The following is a 23398-nucleotide window of genomic DNA, read 5'->3' as shown; positions in this document are numbered from 1 at the left end:
CCTACTTTGTGAAGAAACTCTCCCTTACCCATTTCATTTTGTGCAACAAACATTTCCTGAACACCTCAGCCCCACGGGCAAGCCCTGGGCTTTGCTGCAGGGACTCATTTCCCTTTCCTCTGAGCCACCTTCGTCTCAGGGCTGCAATTAAAGTTTAATTATATGTTGCTTGTATTGTTCCTTAATTGTTGCATGCGCCATAATCCATTTCCAAGGAGGCTGTATGTTCCTTGGAGCAAGCACTGTGTTGTACAAGTTCAGGTTAAGTAAGGAATGAAGCAGAGAGATGGATGTACAGAAGTGTTTGAGGACGAATGGAAACAAGAGTGCAAAGTTGTCTATAGACTGCATTTGCTCCTTTCATAATAAAATGTAAGATCGTAATCTGCATTTTCATGTTAAGGGAAGGCTTTGTGTATTAAAGTAATAGCTGGATCCCCACCAGGCTTTGTTCTTCTTAATGCAAAACAGGACTGTTTCCTTAAGTTGAGAGTTAAAAGGCAGAACCAGTCTTGGTGAATTACTCCATAGCAGGATGATCCTATAGCAAGACTTCTCAACACCACTCTACTGACGTTTTAGACTTCTTTGTGGTAGGGGACTGTCTTGTGCACTTCGGGGTACTTAGCAGCCTCCTTGACCTCTGCCAACTTAGGTGCCTCCCTCACCCCGGTGTGACAATCAAAAATGTCTCCGGTCCTAGCTAAGTGTCCCTGGGGGACAAGATCACTGCAGTTGAGAACCAGCCTCCTGGAGGAATTTTGGTTCTGGTTAATTTTCTTATTTAACAAGCGGTGGGAGGTGGACGGAAGGGCTATTCTTACTTGCTGTGAGCTAGACAGTGTGTCTATTTACTGTATTCCGTCTTACTGATAACGAAGCTTATGTTCAGAGTTGAAGAACCTGCTGCAGATCACAAAGCTAGGTCAGCAGTTAGATCAGGATTGCAAGCCGGCTTGTCTGACAGCAGACTTCAGCCTTTTCCCGGCGCTCCCACTCCCTCTGCAAGAAAAACAGCAGGCCTCAATCCCGAGGTGAACTGCAAATTCAAACCCTATGTGGGAAAAGATTTTAAAAACCTTGTTGGGGAAGGGGATTACTGCTCACTAAATTTGCTTGAAAGTAAATACATATGGCCACACTTAGACACTGGGCCCCTCAACTACCGTTGTGGCTCTAGGTCTTATCTAGGAAAAACATAGAGCAACACAATGGAACAGCTTCGATTCTCCCTGTTACAAATTATCCAAAAGCCAGAGCCTAACGGTGCCAAAAGCAACCGGTATTGTTTACATAAGGGTTGAAGGCTAATAGTTAACTTTCTCCCATTTAATTCCAGAAACAGTAAATAACGCCTCACGTTACAAACTACGAGCGGGTAAAATGTCATAAAGCAGGGAAGAAAGCACTCAGTCAAAGGAAAATGGAAAGGTTGGTTTTCAGCGCTTCCTCCGGGTCGCGTTGCCGCACCCGCCTCGGGCGCCCTGGCTGCGCAATCTGGGTCTCTGGTGGCCCCCGCCACGCTTGGGTCGGCGGCGCCCGGAGCTTTCTGGCTTCCTTTCCCGCCCTGGGGCGAGCTCGGCCTCTCTAGGAGAAGGCTGTCCCAGAGCCAGGCCTGGAAAAACAACAGCGAGAAACTTTGGCTGGGTTTGCGGTTCAGTTAAAAAAAAAAAAAAAGAAAAAAAAAAAAAGCACACACTCAAGTTTGGTTCGGAGCTGCAGCTGCCCGTTCCGATCTGGAAGCGGGGGCGGGGATGGGGGTGGGGGTGGGTCACAACTCGGTCAGGTTCAAGTGCGCATGTGCGCGAGGAGTCGCTCAGGCACTTATTGGGCGCCGACTGTCTACGGGCGGCCGGGGGTGTGTATCCCGGGCATGCTAGGGGCGTGTGGGGCGCGCGCGCGAGCGTGGCAGGCTGGGGCGCGCAGGCCCGTGCACGCGCGGCGCTGGGGCTGGGGGCGCGCGGGCTGGGCGGCGCGGGGTTGGGGTTGGGGGTGGAGGGGGTGTGTCCCTGAGGCTCGCTCGCTCGCTCTCTCGCTCAGAGGCAGGCTGCTAGTCCGCTCCCTTCCCGGGCGGGGAATCCGGGCCGGGTTGTGGCCGCGGCCGCGTACGTGAGCGCAGTGTCCCGGAGAGGGAGGGCAGGCGGGCCAGGTGGGCGCGAACTGAGCCTGGGCGGGCGGGCGGTCGGTCGGTCGGAGCGGAGCGGGGCCTCGGGCCGCGCCGGTGGGCGGGCAGGGCCACGGCAGCTGCAGCTGGGAGCCGAGCCGTCCGAGCGGGAGCTGCCCGACCCGCGCTGCTGCTCGTGGCGGGCCGAGGTGAGCTGCGCGGGGACCTCACGGCGCTGCAGCCCGGGGGCCGGGGGCGGCCGGGAACTTCCCACGCTTTGCACGCCCGGGGGGCCGGGCCCGCAGCCGGGGGCCCCGGGAGGCCAGCGCGGCCGGGTGCAGCGGCGGGAGGGACGCGGGGGCGCTGCGGCAGTGCCCGCGCTGGCCGGGTGGCCGGGTGGGGGTGGCCGCCCGCCCTCTTGTGCACCGCCTTGTTTATCTCCCCGCAGCCGGTGCCTCGGTCGGATCCCCCTCCCAACTTTGAGCGGTGGTCAGGAGTCGCTTGTCCGAGGGAGACTGACCTGTTAACCTGCCCCTTTTCCGACTGGGCCGCCAGCTCAGCGCCTCGGCGCCCCGCGCGCGCCTGCCTTTTCTGGCGAGTGCCGGGCTGCGGGACAGGCACGACACACCCTCCACCCGGCGGCCGCCCCGCACCCTCTCTCAATCCCCTTCTGGCCCCTTTCTGCCCCTCGCACTGTTAAGCCTCCCCTCGTCTCACGCTGGGTCCCTGGCCCTCCCTGGCGGTGGCAAATGGGGTGCCCTGGTGGGGGCCTGGACAGGGAGTTCGTCATGTGCAAACAATTTCAAAGGCAGCCTTCTCTTCCCTGCCTTGCAGTTCAGGCTCTGCGCCTTCACTTTAGGGCGGACTTGGATCTGTAAAGGTAACCCACCTGCCAGGAATTCTGCAGGAGTCCCTGCCTCCTGTTTGCAGCCAGCTGGGTCTGGCCCATTCCTCTGGCTTGGGAGGACTTCTACCAGGCATGCGTTCCCCTGATACCAGGCCGCCAGGCGCAGGGGATACCTACAGGCTGGCACTGCTTTCTTTACACTCCCTTTCGAGAAAGGTGTAACTGGGGCAGTTTGCTTCAAAGTGTTCAACAGTTATGGGAGGCCTTTGGACACCCTCCTTAGGTGCTGTGTAAACAGAGGTTCCTGGTCTGTAGGAGCCTGAAACACAAGGAAAAGCAGTATGATTCAACTCCACAGGTCCTTGTGAGGAGCAGCTGTGTTCTCAGCATGGTGCCAGGCTTTCTGGGAGATGCTAAGAGCCACACCAGAAATCTCAGGCCTCAGGAAGCCTGCAGACTAGGGGGAAGCAATTGAACAGCTCAAGTTCAAATTAACATGCTATGGCTGAGTTAGAGAAAATGCTGGGGGGACAGCAGATAAAGGAAAGATTAGAGTTGATGAAGGGAACTTGGAGTATTGGTTTTGAAGTAAGTTCTGCATGTGGTGATTAACTCACTGGTAAGACCAAAAGTCGGGAGAAGTAACAGGTGGGTAGAGTTGCAAAAAGACAACCAAAGGAGTTGTTATCTCAGAAAGGATACAAAAGTACATGAGGTGATTCCCTCCAGGGCATATGATCTCTTGGAGGATTCAGAAAGACTTGAGCATGTGAAATAAGACTCCAGATAGGGCACGGTTAAGTGTCAAAATGCCAGGTGTAGATTGGTGCTTTTGGAGGTCAGAGAAGGGAGCTATGGATGGCAGTCGCCAGGGCGGTTCTTGGAGACCCTTGAGATGGGTCACAAAGTAGAACGAACATGGCTTTCCCTAGAGATAAGGAGATGACCTTGGCCATCTTGGAATGCTTCCTGAACAGTAGGAGATAAAGATGGAGAGGAACAATGCTTGAGATTGTGAAAGTCCTAGAAAGCCAGACAGAGGCATTGCAAGGTATCTTTCCTGTACTGGGGACACATTAGGGAGTGCTGGAAGAGAGTGTTTGAAGAGTCAGTTAGGAGATAGACCAGTTAGTGGCTGCTGTGCTTCTGGAGTGCCTGAGGTTTGGACTGGATGTAATTGGAAGTGGAAAAGAGAATGGTTTTAGAAACATTACTGTTGAAATAATCTGTTGACAGGGGCGGGGTAAAGGGAAGACATGAATGGAAATTAATTTTTTGCCGAAATTGATTATATGCCAGGGCCTTGGAGCTGCTGCAGTTTGTAACTGGAGAAATTGGAAATGTGCATTTTGCAGAGAAGTAATTTACACTCAGGCCGTAGAGAAGTTTCTTGTGTTTGCCAAGATAGCCAAGTGCAGGTGTCCTGCCAGCAACGAAGCTCTGAGATTGGTAGGAAGCCTGGGGTGTAGTGTTGGGGTGGGGAGGCAAGGCACTGAGGGCAGGTATGGAGTTGTCCTGGTCACAGGCCAGCAGAAGATGCAGGTGGGACTTAGAGTCTGACTCTCAGGGCTTCTGTCTTGTCCTCTTGTATTGCCATTCATGAGACATTGCCTGATTTTAACCTGAAGTTGGAGAAGCACCTGTGGGTGCTGGAAAAATGGGGGGGGGAGGGTCCTAGGAAAATGGGGCCATTTGTTCTTGCAATTGGGAGAGTGGAGTTGGAGGCTGGAGAGTAGACTAGGATGCTGCAGGTGTTAATCGCTGGGCTTTGAAGCATGTCGAACTTTGCTGTCCACTAAAATCTTTACATCAGTCCTATTCCTGTCGGGGAGAGGGGCATCAAGATGATCTAAAGGAAGGGAGGGGAGGGAGTTTGGGCTAGGAATATTGCCCGGTCCATCCCAGTCCTATCCAGTTGCTCCTTCCCAGGATTCTCTGGTGCTGTTTTTCCTGAGCTTTGAATTCTGCTTTCTTGTAGCAAGGGTGACTTAGAGCGATTTGCTGAACAAATTCCCCAAGCCTCAACTTGCAACATCGGAGTTTGAAGGATGATTGCAAAAGGCTGCAGAATGAGCTGAGAATGTAATTATAGTTGGGTAGCCTCCTGCTTCTCTGAGATGCAGGATCAGTGAACTGGCAGGGAAGAGGGGACCTAGTGTGTGTATGGGGGAGCCTGAGGAAGTGTGCATCAGATTTTTTTTTTTTAACAGGGAATATCTGACCACCCGAAAAATAATTGCATGTAACAGTGGTTGAGTTCACCTACTCATCATTGAGCAGTGTTTTCTGTGCCGTTTTGACTGTGACCTACGTTAAGAAATAAAATTTACAACATGATCTAGTGCACATAAGCATGTATGTAGAAAAATCTCATTGTAGTTTATGAAATACTACATCTCTTTGCTTGGTGCAACCTCCTTTGACTCTTTTTTTATTGCTTATTCTATAAGTTTTTATTTTTTTGGCAGGACTGAGGTTTGGACTCAGGGGTTCATGTTTGCAAAGCAGGTGCTCTACTACTTGAGCCACACTCCAGTCCATTTTGCTGTGGTTATTTTGGAGATGGGGGTCTCATGACCTTTTTGCCCAGGCTAGTCTGGAACTGTGATCCTCCCAATCTCAGCCTCCCAAGTAGCTAGGATTGCAGGTTCCCAGCTTAATATTATTTTTACTGAAAAAATGCTATTGTCTTCAGGCACTCTATTGGCTTATAACTTACATTTTGAAAACCACAGAATTTTCACATTTGGTAAGTATAAGTGCTAATGTATAGTGCTACATCTCCCAATGCTGACGGCAGAAGGAGAGAATAAGAAAGAGAGGGACAGTTTATAGTCCAGCTGGAGAGAGAAGGTACACCTTGGGTTAAGGAGCAAGGGAAAAAAGATGAAATGCCGAAATGCCAGGTACCTGGAGAGGTTAAAGTAGCAAAGAGTAATCTGACGTGGCCTGGAAAACTCTGAGGATGGAACCCAGGGCTTCAGGCATGCTAGGCAAGCACACTCTGCCACTCCAGTCGAGCTCCCAGCTCTTTTCTTTGTATGTTTTGTTTTTGAGTCAGGGTCTTGAAATCTTTTTCTGGACTGGCCTGGGATTCCAGGCATGCGTCACCACATTGGCTTGGAGAAACCGTCTGGCATAAGAAGTCTGGGATGCATAGTTTGGGGTGTCTTGTGGTGTGGCACGGGAGATGTTGTAGGAGTTAGGAATGTGTATTGCGTGCTGTGTGAGTGGAGAACTGAGGACCCTTGTGAGGTTAGAAATCAGGTTGGAAAGGTGGTTTGGGGTTGTGTGTAGTGTGGGGCTTATAAGTGGGTGGCCACAGGATGTTTTAAGCCTATGGGTGTGTTCTACTTTGGACAACACCAAAGTTTTAAAAACTTGGAAACTGTTCAGAAAACTTCGGGATTTGGGACTCTTAAAAAAAAAAAAAAAAAAGTCAGACCTGAGGTGTGGCTGTCCACTTTGGATTGAGACAGGACTTAGGGTTTCCAGTTGTCTTTGTGCCAGGGCTTCCTGCTGCCTCACTCCAGTCACTTTATACTCTCTACTGAGTCCTGTAGACATTTGGTTTTTCGACCTCAGTTTTCAAAAGCCTTGATTGTCAAGGGCAGAAAGTTGGGGATAGCCGTCCGGGGTTCTGGGTGGCCACCTGAGGACGTCGGTAGGAGTGTGACGTTATCATGGAATCTGAGATATTTGCGTGCAGTGAATTTGTTTTAGGCAAGCCACCAGCTCTTTTAAGGAGCTACTGGCCGGGACCTGGAAATATTTTTGTGATGATTAGAGTGGTGGTCTTTAGAGAGGCCTTCTACCTGTCTGCCGTGTAATGAGGCAAATTCCTAGTGAGCCTGTGGTCCCTCACACCACCCATTTTCTGCTTCTGAGTGGCAGGGTTGGATGGTGACTCCTGGCACAGATCTTGGAGGATGATGTCCGGGTGATTACTTGGTGAGATGTGAATCACATCTGTCAAGTGCCGTGTGACGTTAGATTCTGGGGAGCTTTGATTTTCTGAGTCGGTGCTAAGCTAAGAGCAAGGAGAAGGCTGGACCATTCCTCTCTCGTTTCCTTACCTCTGCAGTGGCCCTCGGAGGTGGACATCCAGGATCTGCGAAGGTTCATAATGACCACAGAATAGCTGGCTCAAGCCCAAGTGTTAATGGAAATGACTCCAGAAGCTGAGTTTGATTTGGGAACTGGTAGGAGTAAGTTCATGTTGCCGTGGTCTGGATAATCTGCTAAACCAGGCCGAGGAGTCCACAGTCATTCATGACTCAGAGCTCCTTCCAGGGAGCTACAGCTGATCCTGCCTTTTACAAGTAGCACAAAATTCAATTACTAAAAAAATACTGCTTTTATAACATTAAAAAAAAAGATGAAAGGTGAGCTTAGTGCATACGCCTGTAATTCTTGCACTTGGTGCAGGCAGGAGGATCAGGTTCGAGGTCAGCCTGGGCTATGTAGTGTCTTCAGGCCAGATTGGGATGCAAAATGAGACCCTGTCTCAAAACAAAACAATAACAACAACAGAAACTGAATTACATTTCCTTTAAAATTTCGTGACTGTCAGAAGTCAGCTGAATCCTATCAGATGAAGTCCGTGTTGTTTTATGTGGTGCTTCGGTTACTAAGCAAGGTGATGAAGTGACAGCTATTTTGCCTTTAATGAAGTACTTAACAGTGTCTTAAGACACAGTTGTCCACATTAAGTCTTAAGGAGAAAAATGTGGGTGGTATTAACTTAATTTGACAATCACATGAAAAAACGGTTAATTATGAGCACCGAGTCAGCCTGGAAGGGGGTCTGAGAGTCAGTGCCGCAGGGTTCTCTTCTTGCCTCTGGGGTCTGTTCACTGACTTTCCAGTGCTGTGGGCGATGATTCAGAAGGTGTGCTAGTCAGATTTGTTAGTGGCACAGAGACAGGAGGGATCGCTTATTTGTTGTAACAGATAAGCCAGAGTTCAAAACCATCTAGAATAGGGAGTCCAGGTTTAAAAAAAAAAACTTTGCAAGCATGAACTCCTGTGTTAAAAAAAATTCAGCAAGAAACTAATGTCAGCTTTGAACAGCTATGTGTCAACAAGTTCATGTATTCTGATAAGCGAATTTCTCTTCTGAGGGGATGGATAAGACCATATTCAAAGTATAGATGATGTTTTATGCAGAGATTAAAAAAATAGCAAAAAATCTGAAGCCACAGAAATGCACAGTGGTGTGGCCTAGAGGCGATGGGATGAGTGAATTCTGATGCATGTATCTTTGTAATGGAATGCTATGAAGCTGTGAAAAATCATGTTTAGGAATAGTTTGAAAATAGGGAAGAATGATTCTGCTACAAGCTAAAGTGCATCTTTGAGATGATAATAAAAAAGTGCGTAAAGAGTGACTGGAAAGAAATGTACTCATAACACTTAATACCAGAATATACTGCTTGCTGCTTCTAGACGGGTTGAGGTGAGTGACTTTCTTTTATTCACACTTAAAACATAATTTGCCACTGGGAAAAACAGTGCTACTTTGAAAACATTTTCTTGTTCAAGGACAGGCGTGGGTAGATGACTCATTCAGTAGTTACTGTTAATGAGTATTGCCTGCTATGTGTCAGGTACTGAGTTGGGCACTGGAGTCACAAAAGAAGACTGAGTCCCTGGTCTGAGGTTGGTTCAGGCCTTCCGTGGAGGGCCAGGTCACGTGGAAGAAAGTCTTGGGATTTCTTTTTGGTTCATGAGTTCAGTGACAGCATTGTGTGAAGTAAGGCTTTTAAATAATCAAATACAGCTCGTAGTTCCAGGGCTGTCATACTGACAGTGGCCTGGTCCTGTAACTTTGAGCCATTTGGGGAGCCATGACTTAGGAGGAACTTAAGTGAGCAGGACTTGATCCATGAGGGGCGGGCGACTCGGGTGATTGCTACAGGGTCAGGAATGACTGGGGTACACCTACAGTAGGGCTTTCAAAACGTTTTCATGGCTATCAGGTGGAGGAAGGTGCCCCTGGTGTTGGAATACAACCCACAAATGGAACAGTTGCATTACCCTGTGTGGCTTTAAGTCTTTTTTTTTTTTAAACTTTTTTTGGCAGCACTGGGGTTTGAACTCCGGAGTTCACACTTGCTAGGCAGGCTCTCTACCTACCACTTGAGCCACTCCTCCAGCCCTTTTTTGTGATTTCCCACCCCCCCCCCCCAACTGTTTGCCTGGGGTTGGCTTTGAACCATGATCCTCCTGATCTCTGAATAGCTAGCAGTACAGACGTGAGCTAGCAGAGCCGCTGGCTTTAGATTCTTGCTCTGTACAGTGAGTGAACTGAAGTTCATGGGTCTTAAGGTCCCCTTGAGCCCCTAAGACCGGGAGAGCAGCTTTCAGCTCGCTCAGCATGTCAGGGATGTTAGTTGGCAGACTGTCTGACAGTGGTCACGTCTGCCCAGGAGTCGTGAACTTCCTGTTGTTGGGAGTGCAAGTTGGGCTGAACGCCACTGATCAGGGATGGAGGAGAAGAGAGGGGCAGGGGCTAGGCTGGTCTCTGGTGCCCCTTCAGTCCTCAGGGTCCATTCAGACGATGTTGGGAGTTCTAGGCCAGCCTGGGCTACTTTATGAGGTTCTGTATGAACAACCATAAAAAGAGAAAGTCTAGTGGAACTTGGTTATTTAGAACTGAAAAGGAAAAGTTTCTGTATGCTGGCTGATGATGGACCCCAGGCTTCTTTGTTTCTGTATCATTCGGTCCTTTTGTAGTGTCTGTCACGCTGTTACTGCTGGACCACCCTGGACCACATGCAGTGGGCGTGGAAAAGTTAGGCTAGCGTCTACTCTGTGGTAGGCAAGCACTCTACCACTGAGCTATAGCTCAGGCTGGCCTTGAACTCCTGCCTCTGCCTCCCATGTGCTGGGATTATAGGCATGCATCACCATGCTGGCTACTTTTTTTTCTTACTTAAAAAGCAAAATATAAGAAGTAGCCATTCTCAGTTTTTTGTTTTTTGCCTTTTGAATATTGGAAAGTCATAAAACTCTTAGTAAAAACAGCCACACCAAGTGACTAGTACAGGAGGAGTTAAAACTGTTGTCCTCTTTCTGTTTTTCTTCTGCTGCTGAACATGAATTGCTTTTAAATCCATGTGTCCACTGTGCATTTTAATCTTGTCTATTTTTGCAGTGTTGTCCCTGTGCCATTCAGGCACCTTGCAGAGCACCAGAGATTCCCAATGTCTGATAGCATAGCTCAGAGTTCTGCAGTTGGGGCAGAAGCTGTTTTTGAATATAGCTTTTTGTTTTTCACTTTTTTAGATTGAGGTGGAATGCTGAGATCTTAAGCGTTCTGTTTCACCAGTTTTGACAAATACATATGGAGACAAAACATACCCATCATCCCAGAACTGTTCTTGTGACCATTTCCAGGTAATCCTCACCTCAGTGGAAAGTACCATAAATCTGGTTCTATCACAGTAGGCTGTTTTCACATAGTTATGTGTTTTTCTTTTTTGTTGTTGTTGTGATAGTGGGATTTGAACTCGGACTTGCGCTTGCTAGGCAGGCATTCTACTATTTGAGCCACACTCCTAGTCCTTTTTGCTTTGTTTTTCAGATAGGTTCTCTCGATTTTGTTTGGGGCTGGCCTCAGACCAGGATCCTCCAGCTTCTGCCTCCTCTGTGGCTAGGATTAGAGGCATAAGCCACCATACCCTGCTTGTTCTTTGAGATTGGGCCTTGCTAATTTTTTACCTGGGCTGGCTTCTAAGTGTGATCTTACTATCTCTGCCTCCCAAGTAGCCAGGGTTGCAGGCATGAACCATTGTACTCAGCAAATTGCGTTTCTAGGGACTCAGTAAGTGGTCTTTGAAGAGGTGTGTGTGTAAAAACTAGCATCCATGGCTGGGGCTGTAGCTCAGTGGCCATCCGTTTACTTAGCATGTGTGAGGCCCGGGTTCAATCCCCCCGCACAGTAATAAATAAACGACAGTAATAAAAATCAGGATTGGTACGGTTAAGTGGTCCTAGTATACAAGTAATAATGTGGTGTTTGTGGAATATTCAGATTCTTCTTTTTTATTAGGCCAGGGTGTTCAAACTGATGTTAGAAACTTTGATTCCCAGATGGGAGGTCAGGCGATCCCCGTGGAGGAGCGTGGTTGGGCAGATGTGGTCTTGTGGATGCGTGCTGTGTGCCTCCCGTGTGCTCCAGCGTGTGCTGGGTAGCGTGTGCTGCACTGCTGGGTGAAAACTGGCATTACTCCTAGGACACCCTTTTGGATGAGCGGATGTTCTCCATGACATGCTTTCTCTTTTTCTCTGCCTCTTCCTGGAGCTGGTGTGTAAATTTCAGGATCCACAGAGTTACGGAGTAGCAGCGCTTGCAGGATTGAAACAAGATCTGTGTTGCAAAGCACACAGCTGGCTGGAAACACAGATCCGCCCTAGCATACAGCCTCCTGGCAAGCAGGGGCCAGATTCCAGTAGAAATCCTCCTAAACTCATGATTAGGATGTATCAAGCAGGGTCTGTTTCTCTTCTTTTAAAAACTTAAGTGGAGTAAGTGAAAATGTCATTGCGTAAGTAATGACGCGCACATTCACTGTAGAGAAAAATGCTGACCCTCCAAGCAAGCAAAAAGTCTTGCTGGCTGACCAGTCCTGATCCCGGCCCTTTCCCCTAGGTAACCACTGTCCTGGGGTTGGTTTTCGCCAAGTGCTTGCTCCTCTAGGACACGTACTTACCAGGGTGTCTTGTCGGTGTGCGTCCTTCGTGATCTCGCCTAATTCCTGCCTCCCCTCCCTCAGAATGAGAAGGCTGAATGATGATTTCATTTTCCCCTAATTGATCGGCACACAGTGACTCCTGGTCATTTTCTGTTACAAATGCTGTTAGAAAAGGCATCGTGCACGGCACATGGCTCTTTGTGACATCTGTGAGTTTTCTCTTGGCCAGCAAGTGAGAACGTGGAGTCCCTGAGTAGCAGGGTGCTTTAATGCACTTTTATGTGTAGAGTTACTGTGTGTGTGGGGTTGTGGCTTGCAGTGTGGCTCAGACAGTAGTCATTTGAAGACTAGGGCAGGACTCAGTGTGCACGGTGTGTGTGCACTCATCCTTGTGGCCACAGGTCAGTGCTGGAAGGGCTCTTCTGGCCCTGTAGTTAACTGTGTGGTCCCTGCCCCCAGGACTTTGACCTGTTTGTTTTTAGTGTCTGCATGGGAAAGAGTTACAGGATGGTTGAAGCACCTGCTGTGGATTCTGGATGGTGAATTCTAAGCCCACTTTGCTCCAACAGGAGATCTCTGACTTTCTTTCGGGTCCTGTCTGTGCCATCTTCAGAGCACAAAGTTTGACTCACACCCTAACCCAAGAGGAGGCATTCGAAGCATTGCAGTGTTGTTTACGAACGCTAATTAGAGGAGAATGGTGTGTGCCTCTTTGCAGAGCTCCTCAGAAGCATCACGTTAAGCACACCAGGTCCACTGCTGCCCTCAGGAGCCAGTGTGGCAAGGAAGGGCATGGCTAAGCTCTGTGCTAGCTATGGCCCTGTCCCAAGGTTGGCTGTGTGCTGGGGCCATGGTCACCCAGCTGGGAGGAGGCACAGCCCTTTGTGGCCTTCAGATCCTTACTTAGGTGGTGGTGAAGACAGTATGGGTCTTACCCTGGAGGAGACCCACTCTGCGTTCGTACCCAGGTCCAAGCTCAGCAGTGCACTTCTGTTGCCTTCCCTGGGGTCCTCAGATTATCTTCCTCTTTCATCTCCCACAGGTATTAGCACGGCCTCCCTAATCTGTCCTTTCAGGATTTGGTGACCACATTGGGGCCCCTTCTTCTCTCTCTCTTGTAGATTCTCTCGGCTCTCCTGGCCTTGACTTTTCTGGCCCAAAGAACACAGTCTTGGCTTACCTTCCCTATCACCAGGCATACACAGATTCACTATCCTCTGGCTTTGCAAGTTGCCTTTCTCCATGAGCAGAGAGCACTGTACTCAGGGCGGACAAGTTTCTAATTTTATGGGGGTTGGGCAGAGGTAGGCAGTGGCACTGGACAGAATTTTTCTTTTTGGCCTTTGTGACCACAGTAGGCTAGCTGGCTGCTCCACAGTGACATAGATAACCCCATACTGGGAGTGACTGTTGCCACAGGTGCTTGCAAAGTTTTGATTTTCTTCTTAGATATCTTACACCGCCCTTGTCAGTGGTGAAAGGTATTGTTTTACCTGTGACCTGCCCGTAAGTTTGGCTCTTCACCACCATCTGGTGTCACCTTTTTTAAAAGGCTAACATTTAACACCCCGTGCTGTGCATTTTCTCATTATTTTCTTTCTTTTCCTGATTTCAGACCTGGGAGTCAGAATCTCTAGGAAAAGGAGTTTGGTGATTTAAAAACCAAGGCACTTTTGAAAAAAAAAAAATTGTGATTGCCTTATTAAAGCCCCAAATAGTCCTTTGGGTTAGGAACTTTTTGTTTGTTTGTTTGTTTTCACTTTATGGATGAGGAAACTGAGAAACTGAAAGGAGAGGTCACTTACCCAATGTCATGTAATTGGGAAGTCTGAGCTCATTTCAGCCCAGACTGTTTGATGGTGCCTTCCCTTTGGGCAGTGTTGCTCCTGGGGGAACCCCGTGCTTGATACTTCACTGTCACTGTGCCCATTTCCCCTTCACACCACAACCACCAGTGCCACATGAACTTTCCTGGGACTCTGGATCTTAGTAACAGAGAGTTGCAGGAGGTCATCCTGTCCAGCCTGTCACTCGGTGTGTGACTTCCTTGGCTCTACAGAGTACAGACAGCTTATTAGCTTTTTTGGAACCAGGAGTGTCTGAACTCACAGCTGAGTTCTGTCTCTTTATCTCTGTGGCTCTGGAAAATTACTGGACCTGCTTGGGTCTCAGTTTGCTTATCTGTAAGATGGGAATGACGATGGTACTTAGCTCATGGATCATTTATGGGGGATTAAATGAAGTCCAGGATGTGAAATGTTTGGCAAGTGATTGGCGCATAATCTTTGATTATCCGTAACTAGAAGCACATTCCTAAAGGAATGTGAGTCTTTGAAAGGCTGTAGATTACACACAGGTTTCCTGTTACGCTTCTTCTGTAACAGTTCTAACGAGGTAGTGAGATACGGTTTTATTCCTTGTGAATGTCCCACTGCCTTTCTTTGGAGGATTCTAGTCTTCAGCTGGCCCTGAACTGAGTTGACTGTTTCCCTGCTGGCCTGATACGGGTACAAGACTCTGGTATCTGGTTCCTCCGTTGTCCCGTTGGGCTAGCAGGGGCTTCTGGCCTCCTGAGTGACAGTTTCATCTCTTCCTTCTTAGAACTAGAGTGTGGGCTGTCCACCCTGGGTGGTTGACCCACATTGATTTCATCACTCAGGCTCAGAATATTTAACCTGATTCATGTTGTCACTTTCTCCATTTTAGGAAAAGTATCCAAGGGTGGACAGCCTGAGTGAGGTCTCGTCCAGCCTGTTTGTCCATCTTTGTTTTCGTCTTTGAACTCACTCTTAGCCCCACAATTGCTGGGTCATAAAGATTCCTCAACTGGCTTCCTCTGGAGAAAGCTAAGTTTAGGGTGCTTTCTTAGTGGTCGGCGCCTTGGGCAAGCACCACCGCCCTGCCCCTACCTCTGCCCACTTCCCACTTTGTGTTTAAATGATCTACGCAGTGTCTATATTCACTTACCTGCTTTTCGCTTTTTTGGGAGAAAAATATCTGTCTTCCTGAAGCTCTAGTCACTGAGCAGATTTTTTTCCTCCCGGTACTTTCATAATATTTTATTTCAGCTTATTTAATTTGTGCCAAAAAACTTAAAAATTGAATGTGGATCTTCATCGAACTTTATGGGCTTGGTTCTAAAAGCCGTGTCTTTTTTCAGGTGTTGGTGTTAGATTGCTTTGGTTTTTTTTTTTTCTTTCTTTCATATTCCTAAAAGAAGCGTACACATTCAATCTTACTCCACACCATGAGTACACGAATGTAGCTCCAGAGTGGATTCACTGCCCATATGCCTGGTGTTGGCTGTGAAGACCAGATGGAAGCCGGGTTTTGGGTCTCTGGTCCCCTTCCCCTGGCTTTCTGGTGAGTGAGTGAGTGCGTGCTCGCTCAGTGTGGCTCAGCACCAGTGTAGGCAGGATCTGTTCCTGGAGGCTGGCTAGGCCCCTTCTCTGGCAGCTGGCCCTGAACCACCTTGGGCAGGGCCTCAAGACAGATGCAGACCCAGAGAGCAGAGCAGGATGGCAGCCCGTTCTGAAGAGGTGAGCACTGCCTGGTCACATGGGAAGCAGGCAGGGCTGGTCACTGGTGTGGGGCTCCAGGGGCAAAGCCATCTGGCTTGGCATTGAGCTGTGAGCCCTCATCCTGGGATTGGCTTGTTTTGGCCATCAGGATGGAATAAGTTGGATTTCTTGCTTTTTCTATCTTGCAGAAATCTGCTTTGTTGTGATTTCAGTTAATTAGTGGCACACCAGTGGTTAACTTCTGGATTTCCTTGAGAGTCAGTAGTTGTAGTTCAGGTTCTGGTGGGATATCCTGGTACAATCTCAGTTCCTACATGGTCACTGGAGAGTGGTCACACATGTTTGGAGTTGCCTGTGGTGGTGTTTAGCCATCTCGCAGGGGACTAAGTGTGAGGGACAGGACAGAACTTGTTTCTTCCTTCTGGATGTGGTGTGTTCTGCAGGTGTTGGCCATAGCACGGTTCTGTGAGGTGAGGTGGGGAAGCAGAGGCTCTGAGGTGGTGGCAGCTGTCCCAAGCCATACTGTTGAAGGTGACTGACTCATGCCTCTGGCTTCCTATTGTGGCTTCCTGTGCTAGGTAGCTCTGCCCATTCGCTCCTGGACATGCCGGTGTCCATTCTGATAAGCCAGTTTGTGGGCTTGAGGACTCCTCTGCCCAGAAGAGCAATGAACTCCTAGGGGAGGGCGATGGGGTGATGGTGACCTCATCCCGAGATCCTGAGACAGAAAACTTGGGTTGTTAATTAGAGAGATAGACTAACAGGAAAATTGGATTCCACATTGATCTGCAGTAGCTGGGTACCTCTCTGTCTCGCTAGACAGAGCCAAGTCTATTGGCCAGCCAGTCTTGGATCAGACCCATTCTGATACTTAGCTCTTGTTTCAGGTTCTAAATGTTATCAGCCACTAGAATGTTTTGACATGCTAACAGCACATGTTTCTTGTGACATAAATTCCAGGACTATGACCGATACACAGCTTACATTGTGGACAGGTTGCTCCCTGAGGAGACATAGATGCCTGGGTGGGAATTTGATTTTTTCCCTCACCTGTTCAGGTGACCTTGTTGTCCCCATGCTTACGGTTTCTCATCTTTAGTGTGGGATCTCACACTCCAGGCTGGCCCCCAGACCTGGGGACACTTTTCTTGGGCGCCTGTAGCCCTGTGTGCCCTGTGTGCTCCACCACAAGGAGATAGCAGGGAGTATGACCTGTTGATTCCAGCCAGGAGAGTTGCCAGGTAGCCTTCAACCCCTCCAAGCCCCATTTTATTTGGCCTCACCAGAGACTGTGGTAGCTCACTGAAGTGACGTGTGAGCTCCAAACCAGTTTTCTATTTGAGCCATGTCACTTTGTTGATTCCTGAGCATTCTGCACACCAGAGGATGTGGTCACTCATTCAAATGATGGTGGAGTTCCAAATAGTGTTTCTGCCTTAAGCATTTAAATGAAAAGACTGTACAACGTGGAGCCTCGTGTCCCTCTGCCTTCTTTGAGGAGAGCGATCATAAGGAACCCTTTCAGTTGGGTCTTAGGATAGGCACCTCAAGCGTTGTTACTGTTCAGGACTGGCTTTCTGGTGGGTATCTGTTCAGGGCCTTGGGCTAACAGCCCATCAATGGTTAGGCCTTTAAAATTCCCACGCCTTTGTTTTGTATTTCAGAGGTGGCGATCTTCTGTTGTCAGCTTTGCTTGTCATTACTGGAAGTGCTTCCAGTAGATAGATCCCTTCTTCCCAGTAGACTCCCCCCTCCACAGTCTCCTCCCTTCTCACCCTAAGCCCCCTACCATCTGCTCCTGGAGAAGAGAGAACTGGATCACAGAGTAGCCAGGAAAAACTGTAAACCCCACCGAATTGTTAGCTTTGCAGTGCGGGGCAAATATGTGGCCTTCTTGATGGTCCTTGGTTTTCATAGCTGTAAAATGGGGAAAAGATTGTCCCTTCCTGTTTTATAGCAAGACCTAGCAGCCATTCAGGCATTCCGTGGTGCTTAGAGTTTGAGGGCTGATCTGTCATAAGCTTAACTGGAAAACTGCCAGAGAGAGCTGTGAGTTTGAGGCTTGTTTTCCCCAGGGCTGCTCAGCTCCTGGTTCCCTCCCTCCAGACCCGGCTGTGGGTAGAATCCATCTCCCTGCTTCCTTCTGGAACTCTCATGTAATAGTTTTAACACTGTTTAAAACAGGTTTAACCACACCACCCTCCTCTTGTGCCTGTGTCCTGGTCTCTGCCCCCACACAAGACAAAGCCAGCGCTGGACACCTCTGTGCCTCACGAGGCACATCTGTAGTCCTGATTGTGCATCTGTCTGCTCTCTTACATCAGAGGCTCTGTCTGGTGTTTTGTTTATATTTTGAGACAGGGTCTTGCTGTGGTGCCCCGACTAGACTCAAACCTCTGGGCTCAAGTGATCCTTTTGCCTCAGCCTCCTGAGTAGATGGGTGGCACCACTACTGGCAACTGCCTGGTTTTAAGAAAATACTGTCTTAGATCTGAGTTTGCTGTTTAAAACTCTACTTTTTTTTTTGGCGGTACTGGGATATGAACTCAGGCCTCATGCTTGCTAGACAGGCGCTCTGCCTCTTGAGCCACTCCACTACCCCTCTCCCTTGCTTTTGATACCTGTCTTCACTTCAGGGCAGTAGCAGGCTTTTCATAGAACACACTGCTCTTGAGTGTGGGCTTTCCTCACCCTGGGAGGACTACCTGTTGAAAATCACTGATCTGGATGTGATGAACCTGATACTCTCTGCCCACAAAGGGCTTAAGTCCTATTTGTATTTCTCATTGACCAGCCCTTATTTGAAATGCTAGAGACCAGAAGTGTGTGGGATTCATCTTTTTAGATTTTGGTAGATTTGTATATGCATAATGAGATATCTTGGGGATGGGACCCAGGGCTAAACACAGAATTCATATATGTTTCATACATACCTTACTACGCACATAGCTGGAGGGTCATTTTATACATTGCATGCTGTGTGCCTGGGCTTTGACTGCCACTTGTTACATATGGGGTCAGATATGGCATTTTGCATCTGTGGCACGGGGGTGCTCACAAAGTTTGGGATTTTTGGAGCATTTTGAATTTTGAGATTGGGGGCGTGCTTAATCTGTAGTGGAAATAGTTACGGATGCCTGGGCCCTAACCAAGCGCCCTGTGCTGCACTGGGCATTGTCTGTCTGATGGAGCGGCGGGGGCAGGACGGGCAGGCACAAAGGCTGCTGTATTTCTGAAAGCAGGTGAGGAGGTAGGTGTGAAGGAAGGGGAAGTGTAGTTGTTTGCAGAACTGCGAAAACCTTTTCCTTCTGTGCTCAGTGCAAACAGAAAGGGCCCTGCTACTTGAAGGAGCGAGTGCCAGGCAGCCAGACCTACAGCGTATTTGCTGAGCAGGTTCGGTGGTTATTTACTGGCGAGAATTCACTGTAACCGAATCAGGTGACCTGCTTTCATGCCCATCGGCTGGAATATGGAAATAGCTCTGTCATTCGGGGCCATTCTTCTTCCCTCCCTCTGCAGTGGGAGGCTGGGTGCTCAGTTACAGAGGTGCTGTAGAGGGGGTTCCAGCCCTACATGGGCCACAAGTGATCTTTCAGGTCCCTGTCAGTCCTGATAGTCTACCATTTTAATTTTCCTGGTAGCCTAAACCGTGGTACTCAGCTGCAGTATAATCTGGTTAAAAACTTTTAGAAAAAGATGATAACTAAAATGCTTTAAGACTCTAAGTTGTTACTGTTTGACCAGGTGGTTAGAGATACTGAACTGATCACTCACATACTCGGTGCTGTAATGTAAAACACACAAGCTTTTGCATTATAAAAAAATCTTAAAAGCAAAGCACACCACACCCATTCAAAAAATGTTACAGTAGGACCTGATGGATATCCTCAGAGATCTGGAAGCTTTAGGTTAGGGTCTGATTGCCCTCACTGGGGTTTTGAGCCAAGCGAGGCAGTTAGTTTTCTTCTGTCTCTGAGGGAAAGGTCCAAGAGTGCCAAGTGAAGTATTTTCTTACTTTCTCCGAGAAGGACATGAGGGATGGGGGAGGCTTGAGAACTATCAGGTAGCTGTGATGGGATGTGACACTTCTGCCAGGGTTCGAGTGGTGACCTGCGAGCATTTTGGCTTACGGTCGTAATGCGCTTGCCAGTGCTCATGACATCTAACAACGCAATTATTGGCTGGTGATTGCTGAAAATGAATTGTTTGGGAATCCTGTTTCCCCGGGGCTGTGTTGTAAGATAGGAAATACAATTTGCTGTTGACCTTTTGGCCTCTGATTGAGTTTAGAACTTAACACTGGAAAAAATTCAGTTAAAACATTTAAGATAAAGTTAAAACATTTTAGATTCAAAAGAAACAACTGGTAGCGTTTTAATAAAAGATTAAGAATGAGATGCAACATATTAACCCAAGAACTAAAACTTACACTGTAGCTCGATGCAGTGGTATTCAGTGACGATCTTACAATACACAGAAAGCTTAGCTTTAGCAGAAACTCTTGGGAAAGGGGGATCTCACCATGGCCCGTAAATCACTCACTAGAGAGCTCGCAAGCACCCAAGCTTTTGCAAATAGCCTTTCTCCAAACTTTATCCTCCTAAACTTTTAAAGAACCCTCTTCACTGTGTAATGAGTCACTCTGACTTATGACCTGTATTCAAGAGGTGCCACTGGGTGCTTGCTGCAAGATCCCTCCCTGGGTGGGAGGAGAGAAAGCATTGTGTGCTGCCGTGTGCACATGCGACGTGTGCTGAGACATGCGGCTGTCCAGCAGTGCTCATGTGATCTGCAACAGTTTGCAACGCTGATCCACAGACAAGGTTTGTTCTACTGTTCTGTCAGTTCCAGTTACTTAACTGATGGCAGATGTCCTCATTAAGGGCCATTAGCACATCAGGATAGGTTTGCAGAGCTGGTCAAGGGCTAACCCTCTTTGGACATTGACCAAATGACGTATTCTAGGGTAGCCAGCTCCTCCTGTTGGTGACAGCAGTAGTGTTGAGAAGCACAAGAGCTTAAAACTGTACAGAGTTCTTTAGCATGAATTTATGTTCAAGGAGGGAATTTAGTAAGTGGGGAATGTAAAGTGTAAAGCAGCATTTGGCTACATGCTGAAGTACTGTTTCTTGACTTTTTTCAGCTGCTTCAGAGCTGCATGGCAAGTTAGAGGGTGGCTGGTCTAGGGGCCAGTGATAGCTCCCAAGGAAGAAAGCAGCAGGGGAGCCAGTAGAGAGGACAGGGAAGAGCAGGTTGAAAAGGAGAAGTGCATTTGGAGTGGGGAGAAGCAGGCTAGGACAGAGGCCGGGACCCTCAATGCCAGGTGTAAAAGGTGGCTTGGGGGTTAACCAGGCTCCTCCACCCATCTTGTGGCCCACCTTCCTTGTGCTCATCTCCTTTGGAGTCCCTGAGGCCTCTGGTTATTGCATTAGCTATAGAGCTGTAGCCATGATGGCCTACTAAGGACACCTGGTGCTGCCCAGCTGTAGTTAGAGTTGTGTTTTCTGCTTCTGTGCTACAATCTGCACTCTAAACTTGGCCAAAGTTTTCCCTGGTTAGTTGATCACATTATCTACTTGATACCTCTGTGAGAGGGCAGGATGTGTCTAAAGGTCTTTCCAAACTCCGACTGCTAAATGATTAACAGTGACTTGGCTTGCTGGACAAGGTCAGACTGAAGCATTGACCTTGGTTTTGTAGGAAGAGGCTGAGATGCCCGTGGAGAGGAGATTTCCCTGGAACCAAAGTGCATGGGGAAGAGGAAGTCTAGACGTGCAGGGTCAGGACTGTCTTTTTCTATTGAGAAAAATACCATCTGAACAAAAAGCAACTTAATTCAATGTTTTATTTTGAGATCTCTCACTAACTGGATTAGTGGCAGCAGGGTTGTGACCTTGGCCACCAGCTAGAAGTGAGTTTAAGCCCAAGGCTGCTTGTTCCTGGTCTCATACCTTGGCAGCCTGACCGCTCTGCAGCTGGGTTGTCTCATATCAAAGACCATGTGTTCATTTCAGGTTCTGAGGATTAAATTAGATACAATTGAAGAAACCTTAGTGCCCAGGAGGCACTTAATAAAGACAGTTTCCCTTCCTTCTTTCTCTTCTGCTTTTAAAAATTAAGATGTAGGAGTACTATAAATAAAATTAACAATAGAATGCATTTTCAAGTGGAATTTATGAGAAGGGTAGACAAGGAAGGCAAAGCCGTGTGGGAGCTAACAGGAAGTGGGCAGCTCGCCCACTCTGAGCAGGCAGAGCCAGGGCTTTGGAAGGTGCAGGCTTACCAACAAAGTGTTCTTTAAAAAGAGAAGAAAAACGTCGGGGCTTGGTGGCCAACCATCCCAGGCTGTGTCTGAAGACTAGAAACCCAGGAATTTTGGAAACGCTATCCTGTCTTCATTTTCAGTGGTAGAAACCCCAAACTTCCTGCTGTGGAAAGTGTGGGGAATTTTGCCAAAAGAGGGTTTGCTTTTTTATCTGGGATGATGCCGCCACCTGGTGTCCTCTAGCTTCCCTGCAGAAACGAAGCAGTTAGAGGCTCTGGATTCTTTCTGGGCCTGGGGATTGAACCCAGGGCCTTGGAAATGTTGGGTACGCACCCTATCCCTGAGCCACATTCTGACCTCTGGTGACTCAGGGTTTTTTTTTTGGTGGCGGTACTGGGTGTTAAGCTAATGGTTTTGTGCTTTCTAGGCAGACACCCTACTGCTTAGGCCAACCTTCTTGGTCTGTGTTTTGGAGATAGGGGCTCGCTCTTTGCCCAGGCCAGCCTGAACCACAGTGCTATTTTATGCTTTCCTCTGTAGCTGGGACGACAGGTATGTACCACTGTGCCCAGCTGTTGGTTGAAATGGCATCTCACAAACTTTTTGCCTGGGCTGGCCTCAAACTGTGATTCTTCTGATCGCAGCCTCCCAAGTAGCTAGGAGTAATGCGTGAGCCACCAGGGCCCAGGGTTTGGCCTCGTTTTAAAACCCTTTAGCTTGGGTATTGTTAGGGATAAGGACAAGCAAATTCTGTAGTGGTAAGGAATTTGCCTCTCACATTTTCTTCCTCTATTGTAGTAAGTAGTAAAGCGTACCCAGAGCATTTGCCTGTGATGTCACCAGCCACCTCACCTGCCTGCTGCGACTCCCACCTTTTCCCTATCTTTTCTTTGCTTTCTTGGCCATTCACAGTGGAGATCACCCTGCTGTCACATTCCAGCCCTTGAGGCCCTGAGTCAAATGTTGGGGACAACCAACCAGACTCTTTTGCTCAATGTTTGCAAGTCTCTTATTATCCTTTCGAGTTATTTTTGCCACTGTGGTTTGTTATTGTAGAAAGGCTTGCTAGCAGAACTTGCCGGACTAGCTGGGAAAGAGGCCAGTGTTGGGGAGACATGGAGGCGGTGTGGGGCCCAGACACACCCTGGGTGAACGTGAAGAAGGTCTGTAGACCACTGACATGGTTAGCACTGACAGGGCCACTTCTGGTTGTGAGTGGGCAGGGAGAGGAATGTGGAAGGACAAAACAGCCTTATGAGATGTCAAGCCCAGCTGGGGCCCCGAACACTTTTTTTTTTTTGAGGTACTGGGGTTTGAACTTAGGGCCTCGAGCTTGCTAGGCAGGCACGCTACCACTTGAGCTACAGCCTTTTTTGCTTTGGTTAATTTTAGATGGGGTCTTGAACTTTTTGTCTGGGCTAGTTTAGACCACAGTTCTACCTATGCTTCCGGAGTAGCTGTGATGTGTGCCTCCACGTCCACCATTTTTTTTTTTTTTTTGCCCAGGCTGGCCTTGAACTGCAATCCTCCAATCTGTGCCTCCCAAGTAACTGGTATTGCAGTTGTGTGCCACCATACCTGGCAATCTTAGGTTTTTATACCTGCCACAGTCCCTGGGATGTGCTTTGAACACATCCATCCTTTAACTGAATGCACAAAAAGGACCTGAACAGCAGAGACTGGGAGTATGCATGGGGACCCAGAGGGGATGAAGAGCTGGGAGGAGAGGCAGTGTGAGTTGGCCGAGCAGCAATAGTCCTCCTTCCTCTTGCACCCTCAGACGCAGACCGTGAGCAGGGGCAGGGACAGTTGACTCTGTGAGCCCTGTGGATGGTCTGGCCTTGGCTCCCTTTGGCACCATGAGCTGGCCACTTAAGCTCAGTGTTACTTTTCTCAGTTGTAAGGTGAGTGAGCAGCATGGTTCATCTCCAAGGCTCTCAAGGCTTTGATTCAGCTCAGCTT

The 23398-nt window shown here is 48.4% G+C and overlaps 1 protein-coding gene across 1 annotated transcript in view; it reads left to right on the top strand.

Moving 5' to 3' along the window:
• Positions 1-23398, top strand: part of Fbxo16 (F-box protein 16) — a 103729-nt gene that overhangs the window by 79643 nt on the left and 688 nt on the right. The gene's annotated exons all lie outside the window — the stretch shown is intronic.

The sequence above is a fragment of the Castor canadensis genome, chromosome 14 (genome assembly GCF_047511655.1).
Source record: "Castor canadensis chromosome 14, mCasCan1.hap1v2, whole genome shotgun sequence".
Lineage (NCBI taxonomy): Eukaryota > Metazoa > Chordata > Mammalia > Rodentia > Castoridae > Castor > Castor canadensis.
The sequence above is the reverse complement of the archived record's forward strand: the minus strand, read 5'-3'. Positions and strand labels throughout refer to the sequence as shown.